We start from the raw sequence: 12,049 nt of genomic DNA on the forward strand, positions 1-12,049 counted from the left end.
GACAGAAGGTGACCCTAGTAGTGTAATAGTGACACTAAAGAATCTTGAATCAGTTTAGGAAACCAAAGTCACTCCAAGAATTTCAAGTACAAAAGAAGATGGGGAATTAGCTGCTTCCAATATCATTAGGCCTGGAATTAGTTTAAGTCTTCACATATATAATTTTGAAAAATTGCTTATAACAGTTTCTGGCAGCTAGTATGTATTATATGAGTGTTAGATAAAATTTTAGAAGATACATAAAGTTGAGGACTGTCGTGGGATTCATGATTTCAAAGTCATATCATCATAGCTGTAATTCAGATGTTAGGAAGCTGTCACTGCTGCTGCCACCACAATCTTCTCATATCCACAAAGGTAGTGACTAGACACTGGAATATTGAGTCCAGGGGCAGTCAATTCAACCTGGCTTGCCAGCCGTCACAGCAGGAGGACAAGGGGCTGCACGTCTTTTCCATCTTCCTGCTCTTGTATGTATGTGTTTGATTCATCAAAGCTAAAACATACCTAGAATTCACTGTCACATAGTCTGGGAAAGATGATGATGATGATGATGATCATTATTATTATTTTGCCTTTCAGCCTTGTATTTTAGTAGAGAACAGAGAAGTAGATGAGAATGAAGGTCGAGCATCAATTGATGGTAGTAAGTACAAATAACTAGGAATCAGTTTAATGAAAAATGTGTAAGACCTGGTTGGGCGCAGTGGCTCATGCCTGTAATTCCAGCACTTTGGGAGACCGAGGCAGGCAGATCACTTGATACCAGGAGTTCAAGACCAGCCTAGTCAACATGGCAAAACCCTATCTCTACTAAATATACAAAAATTAGCTGGGAGTGGTGGTACACACCTGTAATCCCAGCTACTAGGGAGGCTGAGGCACGAGAATTGCCTGAACCCTAGAGGTGGAGGTTGTAGTGAGCTGAGATCATGCCACTGCACTCCAGCCTGGGTGGCAGAGTAAGGCGCTCTCTCTCAAAAAAAAAAAAAAAAAATAGATATAAGATCTTTATGAAGAAAACTTAAAAAATAGCACTGAGGGACACTAAAGGAGACCTGAACAAATGCAAAAACTTTGCATGTGCTTGAATCAGAAGGCTAAGCCTCATAAAGACTTCAATTCCCTAACTTAATTTATAAATGTAATGTAGGAGCAATAAAAATGCTGATAATACTTGTTTAGAACTAGATGTGCTGATTCTAATATTCCTATGGAAAAATAAACAAAAATGGTGAGGATAAAATTGAAAAAAGTAAATCAATGAAGGGGAACTGGACCTACCAGATCTTAAAACCGTCAGCCCTCAATTGAACATTGATCAATGAACAGACATATCAATAAAACAGAATAGAAAATAAAAAAGATTAAAACACATGAGAAAATATCTATATATGTTAAGAGGACTATCTCAGATCGGTGAATAAAAGATAGACTACTCAATAAAATGTATTGAAACAATCAGGAAGTTACCTGGAAAAAGAAATTGGCTCCTGCAACGCATACACCAGAAAAACTCCTAGTGGTTAAAGGTGAAAGATAAATGTACAACATAAAACCATAAAAGTACTAGAAAGAAACGTAGGAGAATTCCTTCTTTGCTTGGCATAAAGTAAAATTCCTTCTTTACTTTCCAACCTTGACTGTACAGTTTTGCATTGCAGAAAGAAAGAAAGAAGCAAAGTCAAAAGACAAATGAAAAGCTTAGGAAAAAAAAAACAACTTGGTACTCCATCCTAAAGGACCAGGCCCCCTAATTTATATAAAAGCTTAAAATTTTTTTTTGAAAAATAAAAGAGCTTATGATCAATAATCAATAAAACAAGAATCAACAACCAAATAGAAAAATGAGCAAAGCATATGAACAGACAGTTTTACACAGAAAATATAAAGTCCCTTAAGTACATGAAAATATACTCAACATCCTTTCACAATAAGAGAAAAGCAATTTCAATCTAGACTGAGGTACCATTTTTCACCTATCAAATTGTCAAAAATTCAAAAGTTTAATAATATACTCCACAGGTAGAGCTTTGGGGAAAACAGTGGATGGGAGTATAAATTGTTTCAACCTCTCTAGAATTCAATTTGGCAATTTTTGTCAGAATTACAAATGCATGTATCCCTTGATCAAGCAATACCACTTCTGATAATTTATACCACAGATATACCCACACATGTGTGAATTGACATACGTATGAGGTTATTCATTGTGCATTGTATATAATAGAAAAGATTGTAAATAATCTGATTGCTCCTAAAATATGACCAAGTGAATAACATCTGAGACATCCAACAATGGAATACTAGGTAACCACAATAAAGAAGTAGGAAGCTCTTTATCTACCCATGGCAAGATCTCCAAGAAATATTATTGAATGGAGAAAGCTAGGTACACATCAGTATATATAGTATGCCACCTTTTGTGTGGGAAGGGTGTGGGAAAATAAATATAGATTCATATTTGATTATGAAACCCACAAGTTCTAAGTGGGGCCCAAAAATCGAGTGGTGTAAATTATGTGATCACATTACTGTAAGCTTCATGAAGTGACTGCAATGAGTGTAGGCACCTGGCTGGCTAGGAGACCAAAAGTCAGTTGCCAATCACATTATAGCCAAATAAGTATTACTAGGGCAGAGTAGAGGTGACCTGGGAGTGGGATGCATTGGGTTTAAGGAGACAGGGTGGGAGCAAGCTTTTTCACTGTATAATTTAAAAAAATTTTTTTTTTTTTTTTTTTGAGACAGGAACTCTGTCACCCAGGCTGAAGTGGAGTGGCACAATCACAGCTCACTGCAACCTCTGCCTCCTGGACTCAAACAATCCTTCCACCTCAGCCTCCCAAGTAGCTGGGACTACAGGTGCACACCACCATACCTGGCTAATTTTTGTATGTTTTTGTAGAGACAGGTTTCACCATGTTGCCTGTGCTGGTCTCGAACTCCTGAGCTCAAGCAATCCTCATGCCTCAGCCTTAGTGCTGGGAATATAGGGGTAAGCCAACTCACCCAGCCTTAAAAAGTGCTGGGAATATAGGGGTAAGCCAACTCACCCAGCCTTAAAAAATGCTTTGAATGGATTATCTATTAAAAATATTTGAAAAACAATTTTTAATTAAAAAAAGATCAGGCCGGGCGTGGTGGCTCAAGCCTGTAATCCCAGCACTTTGGGAGGCCGAGACGGGCGAATCACGAGGTCAGGAAATCGAGACCATCCTGGCTAACACGGTGAAACCCCGTCTCTACTAAAAATACAAAAAAATTAGCTGGGCGAGGTGGCGGGCGCCTGTAGTCCCAGCTACTCGGGAGGCTGAGGCAGGAGAATGGCATGAACCCGGGAGGCGGAGCTTGCAGTGAGCTGAGATCCGGCCACTGCACTCCAGCCTGGGGGCAGAGCGAGACTCCGTCTCAAAAAAATAAAAAATAAAAAAAATAAAAAGAGATCACCAGGCATGGTAGCTCATGCCTGTATTTCCAGCATAGAGGGAGACTGATTTGGGTGGTGGCAATTATAGGATATTTGGGGTGTCGTTTTTCTGGCAGGAAACCTCTGTGGCCGGTAGTACCTTTCCCCAAGTTTTGCTCAGGCCTGCTGGATTCATTTCACCCACTTGGCCTGGCAGGCTGCGTTTGGTTCATGCTACTGGCCTGGGTCCCACACCTGCCAAGAGCAAGCCAGACATGGAATGGCAAGGGACGTGTGAGTGACTGTGGGGTCTGGCCACTGCACACAGTCAGACATGCTGGCTGCTGCAGCGGGGTGGGCAGCTCCAGGTGCTGGCACAGGCACTGGCTCTGTGTGAGGCTGTGGCCGGGCCAGGTGCACCATAAGCAGCTTCTATGGCTTGCATCGGGGAACAAGCATTCAGAAGCTTGGAGATGCCAGAAACAGCAGGGCCCCAAAGAGGGAGTCACATCCCTGGCTCAGGGAGCTCCCAGATCTGGGCTCCTCAAAAGGCTGCAGCTCTTCTCTCCTTCTGTTCACCAGCAACATGGTGAGCGAGGGGCATGCTTCAGCCCTGTTTGTGTTACAGCTCTTTTAGCCCACCATTCCATGGTCCCGAGTTCTTGTCCTGCAACCAGGAAGAATAAGGTACGCAGACAAGTGGAGGGTGAGCAAGATGAAGAGGAGCTTTATTGAGCACTAGAACAGCTTAGTCTACCACAGGCGGCAGCTTCTTTCTGCAGCCAGGGTGTCCCAACAAGTGTTCAGCTCCTAGCAAAGAGGAGACCTGGGGTGGTAAGCAACTCTCTGCAGGTAGGTTGTCCTAAAATCTCTGCAGCTGTCAGCAGAAAGGAGGCCCTGGAGTGGGTAGCTCCTCTCTGCAGCTGGTCATCCTGAGGTCTGTCCAGCTCTAGCTGAACCTGGGCTTTTATGGGCCTCCGAGGGGAGGAAGTGCACACCAATTGCTCCATGAGCGGCCATGAGCGGGCCCAGAAAAGGCACCACAAGTTCCCACTCCGATCTGCGGGACAGGCAGCCCAGCCCCTACCCTTCAGGCCCTACATGACCTGAAGGTGGGGCCTCACCGGGGACTCACCCTCTTCCACCCAGGAGCCTGTCTTGCCTCCTGCTGCTGTTCATGGCGCCCAGGCTGTTCCTGCCAAGGGGCTTCTGCAAGCCAGTGCTGAGCTATCCTCAGCCCCCGTTTGGCTTCCCTCCCATGCTCATAGGCACCCAAAGTCCAGAGGGGGCCAAGGTGGCAGGGGACTGGCGTGTCAGCACTGCCCTGGGCATGTGTACACCTGGCTGTTTTTGCCCTAGCTTTGCTCTGAGATTGGCGTGGGCACCAACAGCAGGGAGAAGTCAGGCAGTGGGAGCAGGCACTTCCGAGCCTTCATGGTCAGGCGGGGCTTTCTGGGCCCCCAAGAGTGCAGGGATGCCTTGGTCCGCAGCCACGGTTTGGGTGGCTGCAGCTGCCCAAGTTGAGGGGGGATGGGGTTCCTGCCTGCTCCATGGAGGCTCGGATCTGAAGCTGCACCAGGGAGGGCAGGGCTCCTGCTTGCTCCTGGCCCCCGCAAGAGCACAGGGAGGCCTGGGTCTGCAGCTGCCCCCCAAGCAGGGCTCCCTGGAGGAGCAGGAGGCCTGGGTCCATAGCCGCAACTTGGATGGTTGTGGCTGCACCTGGGGAGCTCCCACCCCACCAGTTCAGAAGAGGTGGGGCTCCCACTTGTCGCTGACTCCACAGAGTGAGCAGCCCTGGCCGCGTCTCCCTACTGCAGCCAGCGTGATAGCAGTGGACTCAAGCGTGACTTGAGTCCAAGAGTTTGAGACCAGCCTGGGCAACATGGTAAAGCCCCACCTCTAAAAATCTTAGCTGGGTGTGGTGGTGCTCCTCTGTAGTTCAAGTTACTCAGGAGGCTGAGGTGGGAGGATTGCTTGAATTCAAGAGGTTGAAGCTGCAGTGAGCCACAAGCACCACTGCACTCCAGCCTGGGTGACAGAGCAAGACTCCGTCTCAAAAAAAAATGATCAAGCAGATAAAAACAATGATATTAATGACTTGAAAAGATGACTGACAAATGTATTCTGGTAGATTTGTATAGAAGCATGTACCCAACAAATAGAGAATATGAATTATTATTAAGCATGATGTGAAGCTTTTTTTTTTTTTTAAACAGTGGACCACTCTCTGATGCAAGTTAGATAATTTTTTTTAAAGTATTGACTACAAATATTAAAGAAATTTTATCACATAGAATGTTTCTTATCACAATGCCATAAAATTAGGAACCAAAAATAAAATGAAAGCCCAGAAATCACACTGTTAGTAAACCAAAAGTGTCCTTTTTTTTTTTTTTTTAAAGACAGAGTCTCACTCTGTCACCCAGGCTGGAGTGCAGTGGTACGATCTCAGCTCACTGCCACCTCTGCCTCATGGGTTCAAGCAATTCTCCTGTCTCAGCCCCCTGAGTATCTGGGATTACAGGCATGTACTACCACACCCGGCTTACTTTTTTTTTTATTTTTAGTAGAGATGGGGTTTCACCATATTGGTCAGGCTGGTCTTGAACTCCTGACCTTGTGATCCACTGCCTTGGCCTCTGAAAGTGCTGGGATTACAGGCATGAGCCACCATGCCCAGCCTGCCTCACTTCTTAATAATTAATGCATTAGGCCTGGTGCGGTGGCTCACGCCTGTAATCCCAGCACTTTAGGAGGCCGAGGTGGGTGGATCACCTGAGGTGGGGAGTTCAAGACCAGCCTGACCAACATAAAGAAACTCCGTCTCTACTAAAAATACAAAATTAGCCAGGTGTGGTGGCACATGCCTGTAATTGCAGCTACTCCAGAGGCTGAGGCAGGAGAATTGTTTGAACCCAGGAGGCAGAGGTTGCAGTGACCCGAGATCACTTCATTGCACTCCAGACTGGGCAACAAGAGTGAAACTCCGTCTCAAAAAAAAAAAAAAAAAAAAAAGCGTTAAAAAAGGACAGTGAAAGGTACCAAATATCTGGAACTGAATGACAATGAAACCCTGTAAAATACACTAACTATCAAACATTGTGGGATGCAGATAAAGCAGTGTCGTTACTAGTAAACAACAATATTGAAAACATGTCATTTAGTGCTCAACTTAAGGCTAGAGAATGAGCTGGGCATGGTGGCTCACGCCTGTAATCCCAGCACTTTGGGAGGCTAAGGCAGGTGGATCACCTGAGGTCAGGAGGTCAAGAACAGCCTGGCCAACATGATGAAACCCTGTCTCTACTAAAAAATACAAAAATTAGGCTGGGCACAGTGGCTCACGCCTGTAATCCCAGCACTTTGGGAGGCTGAGGCAGGCGGATCACGAGGTCAGGATATCGAGACCATCCTGGATAACATGGTGAAACCCTGTCACTACTAAAAATATAAAAAATCAGCCTGGTGTGGTGGCGGGCGCCTGTAGTCCCAGCTACTCGGGAGGCTGAGGCAGGAGAATGGCGTGAACCCGGGAGGCGGAGCTTGCTGTGAGCCGAGATTGCACCACTGCACTCCAGCCTGGGCGACAGAGTGAGACTCCACCTCAAAGAAAAAAAAAAAGAAAGAAAAGAAAAAATTAGCCAGATGTGGTGGTGGGCACCTGTAATCCCAGCTACTCAGGAGGCTGAGGCAGGAGAATAGATTGAAACTGGGAGGCAGAGGCTGCAGTAAGCCGAGATCATGCCACTGCACTCCAACCTGGGAGACAGAGTGAGACTCCATCTCAGAAAAAAAAAAAAAAAAAAAAAAAAGGGCTACAGAATGAACAAAAAGCTGAACCCAATGAATAAAGATAAAATCACAAATTGATGAAACAGAAAACAAACACAAAGGAGAAATCAACAAAACCAAAAGCAAAGTCTTTTGAAAAGACAAAATAGATATCTGCCAAAAGTGAGAAAAAGAGAGGAAGCAAAGATAGACAATATTAGGTCAAGGGAGTGCACATAACTGTATGTATGGTAGAGATCTATAAAATGTGATTCCAGACGTATTAGATATAGTTGATTGGCACTGGATAGTTATTTCTACCTCCTTCAATGGTATTTGCCTAACTATAGAGATTACAAAGCTGAAAACTGCATTTCAATTAGGTTTCTAGATGAGAATCAGATTTTGCTAGTTAGCTGCAGCTGTGTTACATTTGGTTGAAAGAAGGGAAGCAATGGCCATAATCCTAAAACTTTGGACTGACTTTTTTTGCTGCCAAACTCAGAGTCCAGGATCCGGCTTTGAGGGTCTGGGGAGTTGTTTGTAGCAGCCTCAACAGCAGCTGGAATCAGCAGTGCCATATCTAGTTACAGCTCTTAAGAGTCAGCAGTGGTTTTAACCATGGCTTTGTGACCCTGGATTGCAGTCATGGCTGTGTATACTTGAACTCAGTTGTCCCAATGGCAGCATCTGGTTCCCTACTTTCCATTGTTTGTTTGTTTATTTTTTTAGTGAGATGAGGCCTTCCTCTGTCGCCCAGGCTGGAGTGCAGTGGCACAATCTCAGCTCACTACAGCCTCCACCTCCCGGGCTCAAGCGATCCTCCCACTTCAGCCTCCCAAGTAGCTGGGACTAAGGTGTGTGCCACTGCACCTGGCTAATTTTTGTATTTTTAGTAGAGATGGGGTTTCGCCATGTTGCCCAGGCTGGTCTCAAACCCTTGAGTTCACACAATCTGCCCACTTCGGCCTCCCAAAGTGCTGGGATTACAGGTGAGAGCCATCGCACCTGGCTCCACTTTACTAATGGTGCCATACTTGGCAGCTCTTCTAGACAGCTCTAGACTGTTCTAGGAGTCATTTCTAGAGCTCACTTCTCTAGCCTTGTCAACAATTTTGTAAGCTCCCTGCTCCCTTCATTGAAACAGGGGTTCTTGTTCCTTGTATCAGGCACAACTGATGGAAAGAATGCTATCAACAATTCTATGCCAAGAAATTTGAAAACGTAGGGGAATGGATAATTTCCTAGAAAATATAAATTACCACAATGGACCCAACCAACATTGAAAACCAGAATAGACTAATAAAATTAACTGACTAGGTATTCAAAACTGCCTCCCAAATGCCCATGCAAAGGTTACTAGGCCTGGACTGTTTCATGGGCCGGGTTTCCCTGAAAAAAAGGTAACCTTTGTATCATGCAGATGGTTCCAGAGAAAAGAAAAAGAGAAACAGTTACTCAGCTTATTTTGTGTGAAGATAGTGTAACTTTAATATCAAAACTGGATAAAGAGAGTATAACAAAAGAAAGTTAAAGTACAATCTTAAGAACATAAATGCAGCTGGGGCCAGGGTAGCTCATGCCTGTAATCCCAGCACTTTGGGAGGCCTAGATGGGAGGATCACTTGAGGTCAGGAGTGCGAGACCAGTGTAGTCAATATAGTGAGACCTCATCTCTACAAAAAATTAAAAATTAGGCCAGGCATGGTGGCTCACGCCTATAATCCTAGCACTTTGGGAGGCCGAGGCAGGCAGATCACTTGAGATCAGGAGTTCAAAACCAGCCTGCTCAACATGGTGAAACCCCGTCTCTACTAAAAATACAAAAAAAAAAAAAAAAAAAAAAGTCTCATAGAGAGACTGAGGCAGGAGAATCACTTGAACCCAGGAGGCAGAGGTTGCAGTGAGCTGAGATTGTGCCACTGCACTCCAGCCGGGGTGACAGAGTAAGACTCTGTCTCAAAAAAAAAAAAAAAAAAAAAAAAAAAGAGCCAATTAGAACAGAAACAACAGGCCAGGTGCAGTGGCTTATGTTTGTAATCCTGGAACTTTGGGAGGTCAAGGTGGGAGGAACCCTTGAGTCCAGGAGTTCGAGACCAGCCTGGACAACATGGCGAAATCTCCTCTCCAGAAAAAAAATACAAAAATTAGCCAGGTGTAGTGGTGTGTACCTATAGTGCCAGCTACTCAGAAGGCTGAGGTGGGAGGATCACCTGGGCCTGGGAAGGTTGAGGCTGCAGTGAGCCATGATCATGCCACTGCACTCCAGCCTAGGTGACAGAGTGAGACCCTGTCTCAAAAAGGAAAAGGAACATAAAAATAAGAGAGAGACCATTCACATTAACAAGACAAATAAGACACGTAGAAATAAAAGGCAAACTCCCATTTTAAAAACCTATAAAAACACATTTAAAGTCACATAAGAAAAACCAAATAAACCACATTTATGAAAGGAAAGATTCAGTAATCTCAAAATGGCGATTCTGCCCAATTTGATCTATAAATTCAATGTGATCCTAACAAAAATTCCCAATAAAATTTTTTCATAGCCCTTTGACAAACATTTCTTACATTCATATAGAAGATGAACAGCTGTGACAATTCAAACCTAATTCAGAAAAGGAAGAATTAGTACCAGAAATTAAGGCATTATAAGTCTAGAGTAATTTAAATGGTAGATATTGACGCAGAATAAACACATAGATCAGTGGAACAGAACAAAGAGCCCCAAAACAGAGCCCAAATATTGTGAGATCTTGTTATATGACAGGCGTGCTCTGTCAGATCAGTGGGAAAGGGTGGATGTTCAATAAATGGTAATAGGAAAACTGATTTTCTATAAAAAGATAAAAATAAATCTCTATCCCATACCATATACAAAAAAGCAAATTCCAGCTGAATTAAACATCTGTGCATGAAAAAAAACAAAACTTTAAAACTTTTATTTTTAGAGGTGGGTTCTCACTATGTTGCCCAGGCTGGCTTGAACTAGTGGGCTCAAGCAATCCTCCCACCTTGGCCTGTCAAAGTGCTGGGATTACAGGCGTGAGCCACCACACCTGGCCCAAAACTTTAAAACCATTAAAAGGAAAGTATTTGTATTATTCAGAGTTCTCCAGAAAAACAGACCAATAGGATTGATTTACTTATTTAGAGAATTGGCTCGTATGATATTGGAGTCCAAGAAGCCCCATGATATGCTGTTTGCAAACTGGAGAACCTAGAAACCCAGTGGTATAATTCAGTCTGGACTGAAGGTCTGAGAACCAGGGGTTCTGCTGTCCAAGGGCAGGTAGATGTCCAGCTCACATAGAGACAGCAAATTTTCCCTTCCTCTACTTTTGTGTTCTATTCAGTTTCTCAACAGATTAGATGATGCCCATCCCCATGAGAGAGGATGATCTTTACTCAGTCTGCTGATTCAGATACGAATATCTCCATAAACACCCACAAAGATAATGTTTTACCAGCTATCTGGGCATCCTTTAGCCCAGCCATGTTGACACAGAAAATTAACCATCATAGTATTTCTCTGTTTTTTTGTTTGTTTTTTGTTTTTGTTTTTTGAGACAGAGTCTTGCTGTGTCGCCCAGGCTGGAGTACAGTGGCACAAGCTTGGCTCACTGCAACCTCCACCTTCTGGGTTCAAGCAATCATCCTGCCTCAGCCTCCCAAGTGTCACAGTATTTCTTTTAAAATATTTTTAATAGGAGTCTGGGCACAGTAGCTTATGTCTGTAATTCCAGCACTTTGGGAGGTAGGAGGATTATTTGTGCCCAGGAGTTCAAGATCAGCCTGGGCAACATAGTGAGACCCTATCTCTACAAAAAACTTAAAAATATTAGTTAGGCGCAGTCGTGTGCACTTGTGGCCCCAGCTACTGAGAAGGCTGAGGTAGGAGTATCACTTGAGCCCAGGAGGTGGACCCTGCAGTGAGCTTTGATTGCATGGCTGCACTCCAGCCTGGGAGACAGACAGAGAACCTGTCTCCAAAAATACATATATGTGTATATAAATATATTTTGTCTCTATATAATACATCTATTATAAATATTTCACCTCCTTTCTCTTAGTCTGTTGTCTTTTAATTTATAGATGGTGGCTTTTGTTAAAACAAGCTTTATATTTCAATACTAAATGTATCGTTTTCTTTTTAAAATATGTGTATGGATGTATACACACATACATATATTTTCATGTGTATATATTATATATACATATATTTCTATGTGTGTATACACATAAACATGTATAAACATGTATACACACAGAAAAATATATGTATATATAATATATACACATACATTTATATATAGATATAGACAAATGTATAATATATACATATACATTTTAAATATAAGTATATGTATGGATATTTTCTCTTTTTTTTTTTTTTTGAGACGGAGTCTCACTCTGTTGCCCAAGCTGGAGTGCAGTGGCCAGATCTCAGCTCACTGCAAGCTCCGCCTCCCTGGTTCACGCCATTCTCCTGCCTCAGCCTCCCGAGTAGCTGGGACTACAGGCGCCTGCCACCTCGCCCGGCTAGTTTTTTGTATTTTTTGTAGTAGAGACGGGGTTTCACCGTGTTAGCCAGGATGGTCTCGATCTCCTGGCCTTGTGATCCGCCCGCCTCGGCCTCCCAAAGTGCTGGGATTACAGGCTTGAGCCACCGCGCCCGGCTTTTTTTTTTTTTTTTTTTTTTTTGAGACAGAGTCTTGCTCTGCCACCCAGGCTGGAGTGCAGTGGCTGGATCTCAGCTCGCTGCAAGCTCCGCCTCCCGGGTTTACGCCATTCTCCTGCCTGAGCCTCCCGAGTAGCTGGGACTACAGGCGCCTGCCACCTCGCCCGGCTAGTTTTTTGTATTTTTTA

Source organism: Rhinopithecus roxellana, chromosome 17 (genome assembly GCF_007565055.1).
Source record: "Rhinopithecus roxellana isolate Shanxi Qingling chromosome 17, ASM756505v1, whole genome shotgun sequence".
NCBI lineage: Eukaryota > Metazoa > Chordata > Mammalia > Primates > Cercopithecidae > Rhinopithecus > Rhinopithecus roxellana.